The sequence below is a fragment of the Pimephales promelas genome, chromosome 9 (genome assembly GCF_988280905.1).
Source record: "Pimephales promelas chromosome 9, fPimPro1.hap1.1, whole genome shotgun sequence".
NCBI lineage: Eukaryota > Metazoa > Chordata > Actinopteri > Cypriniformes > Leuciscidae > Pimephales > Pimephales promelas.
Genome location: NC_142777.1, coordinates 25,763,277 through 25,781,977, shown reverse-complemented (window position 1 = coordinate 25,781,977; position 18,701 = coordinate 25,763,277). Strand labels below are relative to the sequence as shown.

Genomic DNA, 18,701 nt, shown 5'->3' with positions numbered 1-18,701 from the left:
AAACACTGCAAAAGATGCAAACTGGAGAGTGTTTGTGTTGGTGTGAGAACTGCTCTTCACTCAATGGGCTCTTGGGGCCCAAAGAATGGCAGTAAGTAAATTGGAGGGGCCAACAATGTTTACTCCTGATATGAGCTGTATGGTACACTTGCAAAGGTTTTTCATTAGCAGGCTCATAACATTTTCCCTCTACTTCGGGAGGAAGGTGCTGCAGCAAGAAGGAGGAGGGAGAGAAAAAGACAGATACAGAACGAATGAGAGACATTATAACCTGTGGGAGCTACTAGCTGTTTAGCATGTGAAGAGGGAGAGAGAATCTCCTTGAGTTTAATTCAAACGCAAATAACACTGTCCACTTTGATTTACAAAAGTACTTGGAGATGGAAATCACCGGCGGTTTATGTAGAGTGTGTTGTACTGCCTGCTCAATATTGTCTCAATGCAGTGCAAATTATTTCGCCATTCAATACTCATCAATTTTTCAAAGGCAATGCTCAGTGATAAGTGACCTCTCACCTTTCACGGCATTGCTTCCATATATAATCCAAGAGCGTAGGTGTGGTTCTAGCATTGATGGGGACATTTTGGAATCAAACTAAACAGATGCATCATGTTTTCGCCTACATGGTGAAATTGCCTGACCAGAACACATTGTTTGAGAAGAGTATTTATAAGTGGCACTTTTTGTACACTGAATACAAGAGTCTAAATACATTGTCTGATGATATTATTTAAAAATCCTATTTTTATACAGCTCTCCATGAATTTTATACAAACACTTAACATTCAGAGCCAGATACACAGCCAGATTCAACTGAAAAAACATTGTTTACATCATATAGGTCACATAACAATGCTGACATGAATGCAATATGTCTGTATAGCATTCACTACACTTAATATTCAGCAATATTATTGAATTGACTGCACTGACAATATTGGACGAGAGCTGAACTAGAGCTGGATGATGACATCACTGTTTTCTGCAGAGCTGATTTATTGCTGAACTGAACTGTTATTATCATTATTTTTCCGTTTATTACTGTAGAGCTTCTTTGAAACAATCTGAATTGTATACAGTGCTATATAAATAACGGTGACTTAGCTACAAACATGCATATTTTCTTGTTGCTGAATTTAATTACATTTAAATGTTCCTAATTTTCTTCTCACAATAGGTCTCCTACAATAGGTTTACATGCATACAAGGTAAAACAAAAATGCATGTATTTGCTCATAATATACATTGCAGTATCACCTCTTTTCTCAAAATGTCTGAAATGGTTTGATAAAGAATTTGGTCGCTCTAAGCCCCTTTTTTTCTGAAAGCCTACTCTGCTCTGATTGGTCAGATGGCCAAGTATGTTGTGATTTGTCCATCACTCAAACCACATACCAGCAACGAAAGCCCTTTTACTATATCCAAATTTCAGCTCAGAGGCTTCTTCAGTGCTTGATACCCAGCGATATGAACAGAAACAATGCCATCAGTTTTACCAAATAATTTATTATCTCATCCAAGTGCATGAAAAGTGAATTTGCTATTGCAGTGCAGAAAACATTGTCTGCTCGACATGTCGGCAACACAAAACTCTTCTAAGGCCTCAGCCACAATGGCAGTGTTTAAAAGTGGGTCAATGTAGACGTTGTTTGTGGACACTGAAGCACATAGGCTACCATGCTTTAAGACTGAATTACGGACATATCATTGCAGGCAGTTCAGAATGGGTTATTTCTTTTAGGAGACTATAGGGCTATTAGGGATGAAACGATTAGAAAAAATGTCGACAAATATCATTGTTGTCGAGTAGTCGTTTGATCTCACTTGACCTAATGTAAGGGAGTGCAATATCGCGATTTGACTGCTGTGGCGCTAGAGTGTAATGCAGCCCTTACAAACGCTATTGTGGTAAAAGAAAAGAAAATAAACAGCGCGACTTATGACACACTGCAAACAAATCCGAACTAACAAGGATTGGGAAACTTTCACAAAACTTAAAACCAACAATGCTGTCTTGTGAGATACACGCAAGGCGGAACTTGCTTTTCACGGGAGCACAACATGGATGTTGGAGCACTTATAGAGGAAACATTCCGGCAAAAGAGGAGCCGGTGAGAATAGAGTGCTCTCCAGCTGGAGCTAACTAACTAGTAATAACGTAAATCTCGATATTAGATAATGCAATACTACTAATAATAGTAATAATATCATCAATAATAATATAATTGCAGTAACGTGATTTATTTTGCAGCTTGGGAGTCAGGGCTGTTTTTATTATTGTAATTCTATTAGGTATAGAGGGTATGCGCGTGACGTCACTGTCGGCCGGGGGGCCTGCAGTGACTCACAGTGAGTGGCAAAAAGACTGAGCGGCTGTATACGTTTTCATTGTGAATGCCGCGAAAAACACAACGCATATAAAGTGGGAAAGAGCTTAGTGATTGAACAACTAGATTTGACAAAAAAAAAAAAAAAATCTGAGGTATATATATATTTTTTTTTTGACTCACTAAAAGTATATTTTTATCGAACCAATTATTATTATTTTTTTTATGTTTATTTTTTTATTTTATTTTTTATTTAACAGTCAGACATACATACAAACCAACATACTGTAGTGCAGTAGTGAGCAATCTCGTAAATCCATAATTCCAGCAGTGACGAGAGTGATTTAAGTGTTTGATCTAAGTGTGAATGTGAGCGGGTGTGAGTGTGGGTATGTGTAAGTGTGGGTATGCGTAAACAAAGAAACCATTTATTATTTATTACCATTGTCATTACAATCACCATCCCACTCCCCACTACCATCATAGTGCCCGTATTGTGTTGGTAGATTTCCATCCTTCCTCCTATGTAACAATTGCCATTGTCAATCCTGCATAAAATAAAATATGATATAATAAGATAATATAATATATAAGATAATATAATATAAGATAAGCTTCCCCCACATCTCATCAGTCCCTATCTTTTCCTTTTCCTTTTTTTTTTTTTTTTTTTTTTTGTGTGTGTGTTATGTGCAATGTCTACGGTGCATTAAAATAGGGAGTACAGTGCGAGAGTGTCTGAGGATCTGAGGTATATTTTTACAGACTGCCATAGAAAGAGCAAATGGATCGCTGCAGTTCACAGAAACAACTGGACTCCAGTCAGCGAAAGGTGGATTTGCAGTTATCATTTTGTGTCAATATGCTGAATTTAGGTTTAAAACCATACCAATATTTTTTTTTTTTTGTATTGTTATTAACAACTCATCGATTAAATATTTATCATTGCATATTCTGCATTATTGGATTTTTTTTTTTTTTTTTAATAAACACTGACCAAAAAAATAAAATAAAAACTATGACGTTTTAGGGCTGGACGATATGATGATACATACAGGCTATATAACACTGATATAAGTGATCACCCGGATTTAGACCAACCTACTGTATATATGGTTATATAAAGCTTTCACAGGCAAATTTGCCTTATTTGTCTATATTGCTTTTATTTCCCCGGTGTCGAAATCAGGCAAACAAAAATGTCAGGCAACATGATTCCTGGCTGCATGTCAATATCCATGGATCACTGATTCTTTAGTAAGTTGTAAGGAACACTATATTGAGTCCAACATTTAGTTTAAATTGATAAAATTGTTCGTTTTAGTCGCATTTTCGCAGTTCCCCTATTAAATCCAGTCACGCAGCAGATCTTTAGCCACTCAGTAAGGCTGAGGGGGGTTGTTCTGGCGGGAAATTGACGTCAATGCATTCCCTCTATAGTCTTATCACTTGCCTGTATTTTGTTCCATAATCATGAAGAATATCATGGCAGTTAACTTTTTCTTTTTCATTCTGTAATTTAAAAGGTGAATGAGAACATCTGTCAGCTAAATTTTCATGTAAAAAAAAAAAAAAGATTGTAATTTTATATTTATAATAATGGTTTGCAGATTAACATTTTACCATGTTTGTGTCCTGACGTAAATTCTGTTTCAGTTACATTAAAAGCAGTGGGCCTATTAAACAATGCTTAGAGAGCATTTGTGTGTGATTTGAGTTAAACTTAAAGAGAATGACCTGTTTAGTTGGCTCAAAGTTCATTAAAAAAATTTTCAAAAGCTGAACTGATTTTCTTTTTTTTATATTATAGTAAGAATATGTATAACTCAATGTTTTAACTACACTGAAAAAAATAATATGCTTTATCTAATCAATAAAATTATGGCAACATATTACAAGCAATATTATTAATTAAATTGTACAAATTAGAATTAGTTTGATATTAAATATTAATTTGATTAACTTTTACTCAATTCTAATTTGTTCAATTTAGAATTGAGTGTAATTAAAAAAGCTGAATAATCGTTCCAAGCGTAATGATTAGCCGGCAAAATAATCAACGATTAGTCGAGTAATCGTTCTCGAAAAAATAGTTTGTTACAGCCCTAAACTCCATTAATCATGCACTTTGATCTTTAAAACTTTACAGACTTTTTTCTTTCACAAACAGCTACACATTACATGAAAGTTTATTGGCATAATAGGGGTACTTTGGGGGGGAATGAAACTAAAGAGTATATTCAGATTGTTCTGATTGGGTGAAAACATTTCAAAAGATTTGAGATAAAAGTAAACACACACACTTACATACATCACATGCCTTCAGTTTGAGTATGCACCTATTTACACAGTGACACACACACACACACACACAGCAGCCTGCATGACTGGTGCCCCACAGAGATCAGTACACTGTTTGATCCACAAAGACAGCTTTACCAAAGCCTGAGTCAGTCTGGAATCCCTTAACACGAGGTCCTATGGGACACATGTAAAGTCAATCAACATGCACACACACACTTCTCGAGCAGAATGGAGACTGTCATTGGCAAGGCATCGTCCCGTGATGGGAACAGGCCCATATGGTCCCGTCATGGCTGTCAGTGCCTCAGTCTCCAGGAATACACCTGTGACAGCTGGAACATGTGTAGCCAGTCACAGCAGCCCAGCTATGGAGACTAATTATCTCCCACCGCTGATCTACAGCAAAGGGACAAGGTGTTTTTTTTCATCTGTGTTTCCCATCATGCCACGGTTGAGCTTATAGATGCCGCACGGAGAAGTGAATTAATGAATTCTGTCTCCCAGAATGCATTTGCTTACAAAGCTTGAATGAGCAGTTTGTGTACATACCTGCTGATATGGTGATCTGATAGTTTGTAAACAGTGTAGCACATGATAGGTGGGATTTGCTTTCTCTCATTGTTTGGGATTCGTTCTTCTCTCCTCTGTGCATTGGGAGAAGGCATGCAGCAACTCTAAACAATGCTAATCACTGCTCGGTTGTAGCTGTTGTGTTTCTCCTGGTTGTAAAGCTGATGCTTTGAAGTTTTATTTTGAGCTAATTGCCTTTTTTATTTTTATAAATCCTTTACTGCATAAAATGTCATAATAGTGTAAATCAAATTATATTTTTTCAGCTGCATTAATATAATCAGAGGAAGGGATATCTTTGTTTTATTTTGCTACCTTCAAATGAAGTGTTTCATAATATAGTATTTAATTAGCCTACAATACAAAACTTATAAACAAACCAAGAGAACCAAAACCTGTTCTCTTTATTGAAGTAATGCATGCATTTAGGAATTCCACTGCACTATACTAAAATGAATACTCCTAATACAATTACATTACATTCACATTTATTCACTTAGCTGACGCTTTTATCCAAAGCGACTTACAATTGCTATAAATGTCGGAGGTCGCATGCGTCTGGAGTAACTAGGGGTTTAGTGTCTTGCTCAGGGACGCATTGATGTCTCACAGTGGATTCGAACCTGGGTCTCTCACACCAAAGGCATGTGTCCTATCCACTGTGCCATCACCACCCCTTAAATAAAGAACATTTTCACAGAGGAAAATATATGACAACTTCAAGCTACTCCCCTTCACATTTACCAGTGAATATGTTCATATTCTGCCAACTGCCAACTCAAGCCAATTCACCGTGAGACACACACAATTGACACTTTTTTTCACACACTCTCACGCCACACATCAATTTCATTACGCGCAAAAAAAAAAAAAGCAAAGAGGACACGGAGAACGACATACTAGTCAGAGCAGGTTAGTTATGATAAAAAAAAAAAAAAAACCTGTCAATTTTATTAAGCAAATCAAACAATAAATACCGTTTTGGGGCTTGTCAATGTTACACGACAGATCCCTAGCACACGTGAACCGATCTCTACTAGCTACAATAGTAAAAAAAAAAAAAAACGCTGTTGAAAGATGCAGTATGCTACAACTTACCAAAATGTATTCCTCACACAGAATATATAACATAGCTGGAGAACAAATATATCAGATTTACCTCAGGAAAGCAATTTAATAAACATAATATAGGTCACGCAGTCAGCAAGAAAAAAAAAGTGCTATAGAGCGCATTTTCTTTTTTTCCCCCTGCAGCGGGTGGTTGTGGTGGTAAGGGTCTCTAGGCAAGGGCTTCAGCCATTCTTCCGCTCTCTTCCCTGAACTGAAATGTGGCAGTGGGCTGTACTTTCCACACGATTGACATCAGGTTCAAGTACGCCAACAAGCCACGTGAGTTATTTGTGTATTGCAGTTTGGTTAGTGGTTATGTTGCCCGCCAGCATCCCATGGCCGAAACTGGCATTATGACACCCGTTGGGCCATGGCTGGTAATTTAGCATGCTAATTCTAACACAGTCTCATCCCAAGAAGTCATATAACTGACGTCTTAGGACGTCTTTTGACCATACGTCAACATCTGCCTTTTTAGGGTACCCTTAAACGTCTGTGAAGTTCAACGGAAAGAAAAAACGACACATTGGGTTTCATAGTGAACACACGAGATAATGCATGCATGTATTTTACTTAATACATTAGTTTAAGGGTTATAAAAAGTTAACAATTAAAAAGTAACATTATGTATTATTAACAAACATGAATGACCAAATGCAATTTATTATAGCCAAAGCATTATTTAATGTAAATGTAATCTTACTGTAAAACGTTCTTTTAATTTTTTGACTCAAACAAGACCAAAATGGTTGTCTAGTTTGCGTTTAGCTGTCTTTTAAAACTGAACGTTTTTAAGTACTTGCAAAATTGACTGGAGGAAACGTCACTTGTGGTAATGGTTGTAGTTTATCAACTGTGATGTGGCATTACCTATCGCTCATCATGTGTCTCTCTGGTTCAGTCGCTGTCTCTAATTTAATAGCACTTTTATTCAAGCAGGAAACTGTTCTCTGTAAAATCTTGCAACAACATTGATGTCTGTCTCAGGGGGTTATGTGAGCCATTTACTAGATGCTCAAGCAGATAATATTCTGAATGAAAAGAAACTCCAGTGACAGTCAACTGGTTCTTTGTTTTTGACACATGCGCAACTAAAAAAATAAAATAAAATACAAATAATAAAAATAAAATAAAGGAAAAAACACTAGGTTATATGGCAGTGGAGTAGGACACATCGAAGGGTGATAACTCATTTATTTCCAAAAGAACTATATAAATGCAGAGCATTAAAGGTATGCTTTTGATTATTTTGTGAACTAAGACTTTGTATTTTTCCTCAAGTTTGAGTTTCTCTCAAGTTTGTATGATGTATTTTTTAATGCATTTTTTTTTAATGCATTCATCTAAAATACAACGGAAAAATAAATAAATAAATAAATTAAATTAAATTAAATTAAATAGGTGAGGATCATTTTTGTTTGTCTTTTTAAATTTCACATCAAGTTTCTGATTTATTCTAAAGCTTCATATTTAATGATGGCAGCACTAATGAATTCTATTTTAGATTTGAGAGATTAAAAAAAGGTCTACTGCTGTTGTAATTTATAATTTCCCTCCTCCCCTATCTATTATATTTGGATGGACATGCATGCTGGTGTTAATTTGAAACTAATTAGGGTCTTTAAGTGCCACTTTAGTAAAGTATATTAATGGGAATATTTATGGAACATGCGCATGAGAGGTTATATGTCTGAACACCTTTTGATTAAGTTATTGTAAGACCTGTCTAACACAAAATTGGGTGATCCACTAATTGCTAATGCCCTCAAAGTCCCAGTATATCTCCGGGAAGCCTGCGATCCAAAGGTAAGAAAAAAAAAACACACGTCTGAATTCAGGTTGATTTAGTGTTTGTGCAGCATATAAAACTGTCTGACAATAATGAAAAAATAAATAAATAAATAAATAAATAAAAAATTGGCAAACATGCCTAAATGTTCAATTGATTTTGGCAGGATGGACTAAAAGTTCACTTTCCCTAGAAACCTTGGTCTAGAACTATGAAGTGAAATGCTCAGTTCTTTTAACATCAATGCAGACCTTCCTCTACCCAATAAAAATGTCCATAACCAAACCGTCTTTATTCATGACCCCTGAAAAACACTGACCAAAGCCAAGGTTACAAACAAAACAACATCTGAAGCACAATCCTCATCAGTGCTTATCCACATGTTTTTCTTATCCACAGCAACCACTTTCAACTTATATTTTCACCTGAGATAATCATAACCATTTGCCCCCTGAGTGTTACCATAGCCAAATGGCCCATAGCCATTACATATTTAAACAGTAATACTAAACCCAAACTAATATTCACAATTATATCATTTGAAAGCTGACAATCTGTAGTTTTCATATTCAGAGATTCATTTTCAAAATAAATTACATAATTTATTTAAAATAACAAGAGTATTTTCATATTCCTAAAGTGTGTTAAGACCTTTATTTTAAAATAGTGATGAACATGACAATCATGAAAGAATGGTAGAAACCTCAGATTGTTTTCATGCCAATAATTCAATGTTTTGAATTTAAAAGTATAGATTCACCATTTGTGATGTGGCAGTGGGCTGTATTTTTGCTTTGTAGTTGAAAAAGCAGTTTCAAGTCAGGAGACAAGCTCTGTGTGTCAAACTACTGACCTATTAGTATCCTACCAGTCATCTGCAAGATCTATGCAAAGGTGGTGGCAGAGCAGCTAATGGAGCATCTCGACCACATGCATTACATCCATGCCAGTTTGGATTTAGGAAAGATACTACACAGAGTCTGCGTGCTTCTACTTACTAGAGTTGTGCTAGGGGCAATCTTTCTGGACTTGAGAAAGGCCTTCGACACAGTTAATCACCAGCTTCTCATCAGCAAATCTGTTTTTTTTTTTTCTCTTGACACAAACCCAATAGCATGGATTCAATCTAACCTTAATGACAGACAACAATGTGTTACAGTCGACGATATAAAATCATGAGACCATGCAGCATGGGAGTGCCACAAGGCTCCATTATGGGCCCCTGCTCTTTCAGAACGTTCTCATCCCAAGGACTGCATTTGGAAACTGTGCTTTTTCTTGTGTGGCTGCTCGTCAGGGGAATATGTACCAATAGAGCTGATAAGAAGCACAAATTCTTATGCATTCTCATGTCTGGCAAAGAAATGGCTTTTGTCAAATAAAATTTGCACCCACATGACCGATGTCATGCATGTGAAGACTTGTTTTAATTTGGCAAGTTGGCAATTATTTATTTGGTCAAGGTAAATTTCATTATACATGTATGTATTATGTATTTTATTATATCATCAGCCTGCCCTGTGACTGTGGATGGATTTTAGCTCTTTCTTTTGCTGAACACAAAGGAAAATATTTTGAAGAACGATTGGAACCAAACAGTCGTTTGGCACCATTAGTCAATGGTGACTAAGTCAATGGTGCCAAAGTTCCAATCGTTCTTCAAAATAACTTTCTTTGTGTTCATCAGAAAAATGTAACAACTTGAGGGTGAGTAAATGATAACAGATCATTGATGATGACTAAATAAATCTGCCAAATGTCCTCCTTACGAGACCAATCTTACATCTATATTCCAAAAGCATTCTTGAATTGCAACCATTTAAGTTCGGATTGTGCATTTTCATGTTTATTCAAAAAGGGGGTATGATAATTATGATTAAGAATTGGCTGAAGTACCTCTTCCATGTGCATTCAATTCAACCATAACCATAAATGAAGACTATACTATTAACACAATAACAATAATTATTACTATACTATTAACACAATAACAATAATTATTACTTATTGTTTTTAAATATAATAATACAATTTTGTCTGCAGTGGCATCTCTACTCTTGTATTATATTGCTGCCTCCTGTATGATCAATTACAGGTATTGTTCTCATTTGGAAGTCATTTTGGATAAGTGTTTAAAAGTGTTTAAGTTTAAAACAGTACATGATTGAATATTTGTGCTGGCAAGCTAATTTCATAAATTCACTAATTTGTTCATTTATCACATAATTTTAAACCTGAAGTAATGAAATACTTAAAGAAACTAATCAGCTAACAACCTATTCAGCTCTTACGTTTGGTGCTTTACAGAGGAATTCCATTATTGAACATAATTACCTATTGAGATGAACTCATTTGCTTGACCCACCACTTTATCACTGTGATTTTAAATGTTTTAAGACATTCTTGGCTAGAGCTAAAACTGGATCCTCAATTAATGGTGTCTTACTTTATGAATTTTACTGATCTTCCACACTTAATAAAAAGAGATCCTCTTATTCCACAAACCACATTCCCACTCCCAACATGTAAAATAAATAAATAAATAAACAATAAGCATGATCAAGTGCCCATGGCGTCAGAATTATGACGCCAAAGGATATTCTGTATCATAGCAACGAAACATCTCAGTGAAAAAAAAAAAAAAAACACACACACGCTGCACTTCCAAAACGCTCTCAAACGCGGGAGCCGACATTGTAGCAGAACTTCACCTGCTGTAAGCAACCCATTGACTCCCATTCATTTTGGTGTCACTTTGACAGCAAATAACTTTACATCTGAGGCGTCCAAAGACTTCATTTGTCTATTATTTATTTCTAAAGAAACATGACAATGTATAAAATGCTCCATTACTTTGCATCTTACGTTATGGACCCGTAGAGGCTGTTTTTGTGAAAAATAGGCATAACAATTGTGTCATCACTATGAAACTTTCTGTCGCACAATACCGTATAGCCAGGAAGAGAAGCTTGCAGGCAATCTTTTACTGTCTATGAGGCAATCGGGGTGGGGGGCACGGAGGCATAAAGTCGAGGGAGAAGCTTAGATAGAGAGTCCATAAAAGCAACGGGGAAAAAATATTTCAACAACGTTTTGGCTTGGCACAGCTACTAGAAGATTTACAACTGTTAGACTGTCGCCACACTCAGTTTGAGCTTGCGCAGTTGCTCAGACATCAGACAGGAAGTGCAAAAATCGGGCTAAATGTAATGTGACCTGTAATCACAAGGATACAGAATTTAAGTTGAGAATGTAAAATTGATTGCTTAAGTTGTTGCCTATTTTGTTCTTTAAAGGGAAGAAACAGATATATTTTCACATAAAGTTGAATCTCATCTCTTGGTTTGTAAAAATATAACATATAGTTTGACATTAAATATTGGAATATGCTTTCAAAATTGTGTGCATTCATTACGATTTTGTTACATTGTTTGAATATAATTGATATACCTTTGATGTACTATACATACACTCTACATGTTAGAAGCACTATAGTACATGCAATTATCATTAATTAAAAGCCGCAAAACTTCCCCTGCTGTAGGCCATTGCTTAGAATAAAGTTTATCTTTCAAATGTATTTATGCATCAGTCTAATCAAATAAGTCATTGATCACGTGATCTCACTTTTTGATGGTAAGTCTTTTGTTTTATCACAGAGCTCAACGTGATTGGCCAATTGTTTAACTCATTTAAAATGGCTCTTCATGTTAAAAGTATGTTTCGGTGTTATTACATTAGTTATACATTAAGTTAACTATAAAGTGTCATGTTGCGAGAAATGACTCATTTACCGAGAACTCAGCCCTAACCCTGTCTGCTCATTTAATGAACTACACCACAATGTTTCCTGTTCCGTTGATTGAATGACAGAGATATGTGGCTTTAAAAAGTTTAGTAATAAAATAAAAAATGTTAAGTAAATCATATTTTTAATGGACAACTGGATATCTAAATTTGTTCATTGTGCAAACCTTTATGACATATATGAGGGACAGGCTGAAATGTGATATTTTGAGCACTTTATTTTTATGCCAGCTTTCCATAAATGTCTGAAAACTGCGCCCAATATTTTTAAGAAAACCATATAAGCAGTTGCCCTGTCGATTTTCTCTTTGATACACTAACCGGACTTTGAGTTACAGCCATTTGAAATTTCTGTGGGCCGTTGCTGGGCCCCTGGGGGCAGTGCAATCTAAACAGATTTTATATTTACACTATTACACCAGGATAATGCACCATTCAGTAAAATGACAAAAAAAAAATAAAATTGCTCCTGATTGCTTATGTACCTGACATAAGAAATGTCTATGCTTTCCTTTTAAATGCAGTACATGTACTAAGATCAACATGGATCATCTTCAACTATGCTGAAGTGTGGATAGCAGGATAGCTCAATGCAGCCTCTTTTTATTCACATACCTTCTCTTTATTACACTATGCAAGTATGTGCAACTTTTGTTGCATTGTTGTCTCAAATATCATAAACTAGAAAAAAAAATAATACAAGGTATTTCCTAAGAAAAATAATCATGGTAATTAATTATATGTAGCTGATAAAGCAGCATAAAGACTATGAGATTCAAGATCAATAAAAATGTGTCTACAAAAATACAAAACATCATATTAATCCATTCACAGCTGCTGAAACGACAAAATGAGTGCCAGATAATCCCATTCAGTAATGATACAGAAAACAGATCTGATATTGTGTTGGAAAATAATGATTCATTATCACAGCTAAACTGGTTTCTTGCACTTCCCTGTCTCTATCATGTTAATGTTCTTCAATATATATATATAATAGCACATAATATAAACTAAGCACTGACTGAACAAAAACAGTTTTACCCATATCAACAGCAACCTAAAATATATTTAAGAAAGGTATGCTCTCTTTTGAGCCTTTGCAAGTGATATTTGATTTCTTTCAGGACAACATACTCTTCTGTCACTCGTTTCAAGAGTCAACTTGTTTTTGGTCAAAACCCAAGTGATACCTGTACAATTTCAAATTGTCAACATCAAATTCTGTACATATTACAGCATTGTTTAAATACAAGACTCACTCACCTTTTTGTCTTCTTTGGGCACCAGATGTTTCTTCTTCACCCAAAACAAATGACTTATTCAATAGCTTGCGTTGATATGAGAACTGGTCTTCCTTCTGTGCTCTAAAACAAACAAGAAAGTCTCGACTTACTCAATGTGCAATGCTATTGTTCTTGAAACATATCAATTAAGATGGTTATAATTAAGTTAATTTACCATATGATTCAGAAGAGAGCATTTGGTGAGTAAATACTAATTAGAAATATTTTAGAAACTTTACCTGGGAAGGGCTTATCACGGCAAGATTTGCTGAGAACTGGTGGCTTTTTTGAAGGTTGTTGAGTTTGATGTTGTGGAGATCATAAAAAAGGACCAAGTAATCCTGCAAAACAGAAAGAAATGTAATTTTAATATATTACTTTCAAGCGGTCAGTTTAACTGTAGGATTTACTTCTGTAAAGAGTGTTGCATAATTAAATGTTAAAAGCATTTTTATGTTTTAAGTCACTGATATGTGGGCATTTCTATGAATAAAATTATGTCTTTAATTGCAAGCAATAATCATATGAACTTGTTTAAAAATAACACGATTCAATTGCAAACGGGATTGCAAAAACAATTTGCAAAAAATAAATAAAAAAAATGCAAAAACAAAAAAACAACAACACGTTTTACCTATCACAGTACACTATAGGGTTACTTTGGGGTAAGTCACATTAAAACTACCAAGTGTGGTGTTGTTTTTATTGTATTTCTACTAAAAATACAACTTTGGAACTAATTGTACTATCATCAATACAAATATGATAAACAAACTGATTGAAGGTCTAGGCCAAGGCTATTCAATTAGTTTCATTCCAGGGCCAGATTATTAAATCAAAAAGTTGAGGTGGGCCGGTGGGTTTAGCTCATTTATAAACATAACAGTATCAATAAGGAAGCTAAAGTAAACCAAAAAAAAGTATTGCATTTACTTGCAATGTGGTACCAAACATAATGCAGACCATAATAAATAACTACAGTATTTACAGCTACAAATATATGAATTATACAATATCATGGCTGGTAAGAATTATTTTATGAATAATTATTATAGGCTTAAATTAAAATATCCTTACAGTGAGACTTAACAATAAAAAAATGCCTAAAAAAACAAACAAACAAACAAACAAACAAAAAAAAAACGTTAAAAACCATAAACAATGCCTAAACAGGTAAAGACTATACTCACAATGAATTATATATTACTCTACCCCCCTAATAAATCTAATGCAGTATACACTACTGAGTCAAAAGTTTTTGATCGGTAAGAATTTTTTATGCTTTTAAAAGAAGTCTCTTCTGCTCAACAAGGCTGCAATTATTTGATAAAAAAAATAATACTATTACAATTTAAAACAGCAGTTCTCTATGTGAATATACAGTACAGTGTAATTTATTCCTGTGATCAAAGCTGAATTTACAGCATCATTACTCCAGTCTTAAGTGTCCTACAGAAATTATTATAATATGAAGATCAAGAAACATTTATGATTATTATACATGTTGAAAACAGTTTTTTTTAAGATTTTTATTTCAGGATTTTTTTTTTTTATGTATAGAAAGTTCAAAAGAACAGAATTGATCTACTGGAAAGCTTTTGTAACATTAGTCACTACCATTCAAAAGTTTGGGGTCAGTAAGAATTTATTTTAGATTTTTGGGGGAAAGAAATTAGAATATACTTGTATTCATAAAGGATGAGTTAAATTGATCAAAAGTAAAGACATTTATAATGTTAGAAAATATTATATTTTAAATAAATGCAACATTGAAAATAATAATTTATGTTTTTGAGCATAAAATCAGCATATTAGAATGATTTCTGAAGGATCATGTGACACTGAAAACTGATGTGTAATTAGCAACAGTAATGATGTTGAAAATTCAGCTTTCAAATTACATTTTAAAATATATTAAAAAAAATTTTTTCATCAAACAAGGCAGCCTTGGTGAGCAGAAGAGACTTCATGTAAAAATGTAAAAAAATCTTACCAATCTAAAACTTTTGACAAAATGACTAACTGTGACAAAGTCCTAAGTTACCCCTGATGGCAGTGTATGCCCTGTGTCTGTTTGCTTTATATTCTTTTTTATAAATGTTTGTTTCTCATTATTTGGTGACTTTTAGTCTGAGGTGCACATTAGACTGATAAAAAACACCAATAGATTTATTTCTTTTATTTTAGTATTCACATAATCATTAGTTTTATCCTCATTTGCAAAACTAACCTTCTGGGTTCACGTCTACTGCATGGTTTCCGGGGGGTGTTTAAGAGGACGGGCGGCCTTCCTGTTCCTCATTTTATGCCATCCCAAAGAATTCTGGGTAGTGTAGGCATAGTCCATTTCTCAATGGGAGCAGGGGGTTATTGTTTCATGTTTTATTGTGTTTATGTTCATTGTATGTAGAAATGTATTTGTTTATTATTCATATTATTTTCCTTGCATAATTAAGGTTGATGTATTTTGAATATTATTTTCATTTTAAGTGTGGTTATGTATTATGTGTGTGAACATTATATAATTTCCCTATTACTGTAAAATGGTTTACCCTTTCAGAATAAAGGAATGTATGTTTGTCTGGTGAGGAGGGTCACCTTGAGTGAGTTTTGTTTATGTTATTTGGTTTTTATTTGATATTCTTTATTTGGAAGTCAATAAAGATTTCATTGACTTCAAGCGGTGTCTCCTGCCTTTGCTCTGGTCATGTCTACACAATAATAACATAGTATTCAATATATATCAACCTGTTTTGAATTAGAAAGCAATGAAACACAAAGCTTCAGTGGAAATGACAGATATATCGAGGGCTTGGAGCCAGAAGGGCATAAGTGGCTTTTAACAAACTTTACAGGAGAGACAAAACAAAATTTTGACCACGCTTCAATCACCTTTATTATTAACCTTAAACCATAGACATTGCAACCACAGGCATACTTACATGAAATGAGTATTTAAGTAAAAATTTATGGCATTTTAACACACTGAACATGTTCTAAAACATTTTCAAAAAAAAACAAAAAGTCAAATACGTCAGATACGCCTTTTTGTTGCTTTATTCAATAAAGTTTGATCTCAGATTGGTATTTTTGGCACCATTGGATAGAGCTCATCGAGACCTTTATTTTGATATAAAGAACTCATATTCGCCCCAAAATGCCACTTACGCCCCTCTGGCTCCAAGCCCTCGTAATGTAGTGACTGAACATGACCTAATCTGATTAATATCGACAAACAGAAAATACAATATATTAAACATTGACAGGACAGTTTATTTACGACTACTTACCGACTGGCACACGTGATGTGAACTGATGCCAGATATCGTGATGTGTTCAGAATGAGACTTCTTCAGCGCTATTTCCTAGAATTCGCGTCACTTGTGGACGTATAGCCTATTTACATCTGTCAATCATAATTTTACATTTTCTGTAATAGTACAAAGGTCATTTTCATTTCCAAAAGACATCTATCTAGTGTTGGGCAGATCGAGACTTCGTGAAGCAATGAAAGCATCCTTCTCCACTGTACACCTAGTGGTCACTAGCAGGTGTTGATATGAAACAACCTTGACAACGAGCGAACAAAAATGTATATATATATATATAGATATTTTTTCTAATATGTGAAGCTTGCAACCTGTAGGCTCCTCACTGTGCAGAATGTTATTTTGGTCCAAGAAATCAAGCCACAATGTTTTACTTTTTATAGATTCTTATTAAAAATATTACTTTCTCTTCTTTGGAAGACTGGACAATTTTCTTTGGTCTCACCAGACCTATAAAAACATAAACATATATAAACATCAATATCATATCATAACAGTGCCGTATCTGTCCGCTCATCACATCACTGCAGTGTAGCCTACCCCCCTACTGTGTACATAATACTCTCTTTCCAGAAAATTACCATTTAGTGTGGTTTATTTCAGTCAAAAAATCCTCTCACAAAAACCCACAAGGTCAAGATGAGTTGACTTCACTTATACGGATGTGCGATTGTGTGTTCTGTTACCAACCCTGTCAATCAAACTCTGAATCGGCGTAGCACTCCACCTCGAAACACTCAGAAGCTACATTTAGCTGTAGTCACGTGACATGGGTGTTTTGAATCACAGTTCGGATGTTTCGAAACATCTGCTTCGGAACAACAATTCCACGTCAGCCATCCCTACGTCTATCTACAGTAGTACCAAAAAGATTGTGACATCATTTTTAATTATTGATCAAATCCATCCAAGTGTCCTCCAAAGCTAAGCAATAAAAGCAGCATGGAAAAACATAAGATGTGGGCCTGATCTTAAAGGAGTAGTTCCCTAAAAAAAAAAAAAAAAAAAAAAAAAAACTTTTGCTGATAATTTACTCACCCCCATGTCATCCAAGATGTCCATGACTGTCTTTCTTCAGTCGAAAAGAAATTAAGGTTTTTGATGCAAACATTCCAGGATTTTTCTCCACATAATGGACTTCAATGGTCCAATAAATGGACTTCAATGGTCCATTCAAGGTCCAAATGAGAGTTTCAGTGCAGCTTCAAAGGGCTTTAAACGACACCAGATGATGAATAAGGGTTTTATCTAGCGAAACGATTGGTCATTAAAAAAATTAATAAAAAAGTTTAAGTTTTATAAGCACAAATGCTCACCTTGCTCTGTTATATGAAGAGCGTTCGTGACCCTCTGTTCAAACTCGTTCATCAAAATAAACAAATCTTTTTTTTCATGACTCGAAGGGTCCTAGATAAGACCCTTATTCATCATCTGGTGTCGTTTAAAGCCCTTTGAAGCTGCACTGAAACTTTCCTTTGGACCTTGAACCGTTTGGTTCCCATTGAAGTCCTTTATATGGAGAAAATCCTGGAATGTTTTCATCAAAATCCTTCATTTCTTTTCGACTGAAGAAAGAAAGACGTGGGCATCTTGGATGACATGGGGGTGAGTAAATCATCAGCAAAAGTTCTTCTTTTTTTTTTTTTTTTAAAGTGAACTACTCCTTTAAGCCTTATAAAACCCCTGCAGATGCTGTGATAAAATGATAATGTCTCACTACAGAAGATGTCCGCTGAAGAAGAAGAAGAAGAGAATGAAATGAGCTGAAGCAGAAACTTACTTACTGAGTTCTTTACAGTGACATTTGAGAGGACAGGCAACGAGATAGCCAGTCTTGAGTTACAGCTCAAATGAGCCTCAATCTAAAATAGCCCTGACATCAAGAAATGAAGTTTTTAGAGTGCCACTAACAGTGAAGATCTGGAAGTAAACTATTCCTTTATATAGGCTATGCCTCAGATTCAGGGTTATGTGTTTATACTATAGGTTTTGTGTATATATATATATATATATATATATATATATGTATAAATTTATATGTTTATAAATATATATATGTATATATGTTTTTACACTCCATAAACTGATGAAATATTAAATATAGACAGCGATGATCTTTTGATTGTAACAAGGCATCAAGCACATGATTATTTTAGAATGACTTATTGACTTATTTTA

At 34.6% G+C, this 18,701-nt stretch overlaps 1 long non-coding RNA gene across 1 annotated transcript in view; it reads right to left on the bottom strand.

Annotated features, from left to right (window-relative positions):
- LOC120474305 (uncharacterized) overlaps nt 1-15,463 on the bottom strand; it is a 183,142-nt gene extending 167,679 nt beyond the window's left edge. The window contains exons 1-3 of the long non-coding RNA XR_005621764.2: nt 15,425-15,463; nt 13,434-13,535; nt 13,175-13,275 (exon numbers count right to left, since the gene is read on the bottom strand). This is a non-coding gene — a long non-coding RNA (uncharacterized LOC120474305). The remainder of the gene's footprint in view (nt 1-13,174; nt 13,276-13,433; nt 13,536-15,424) is intronic.
- Between the last annotated feature and the right edge of the window lie 3,238 nt (nt 15,464-18,701).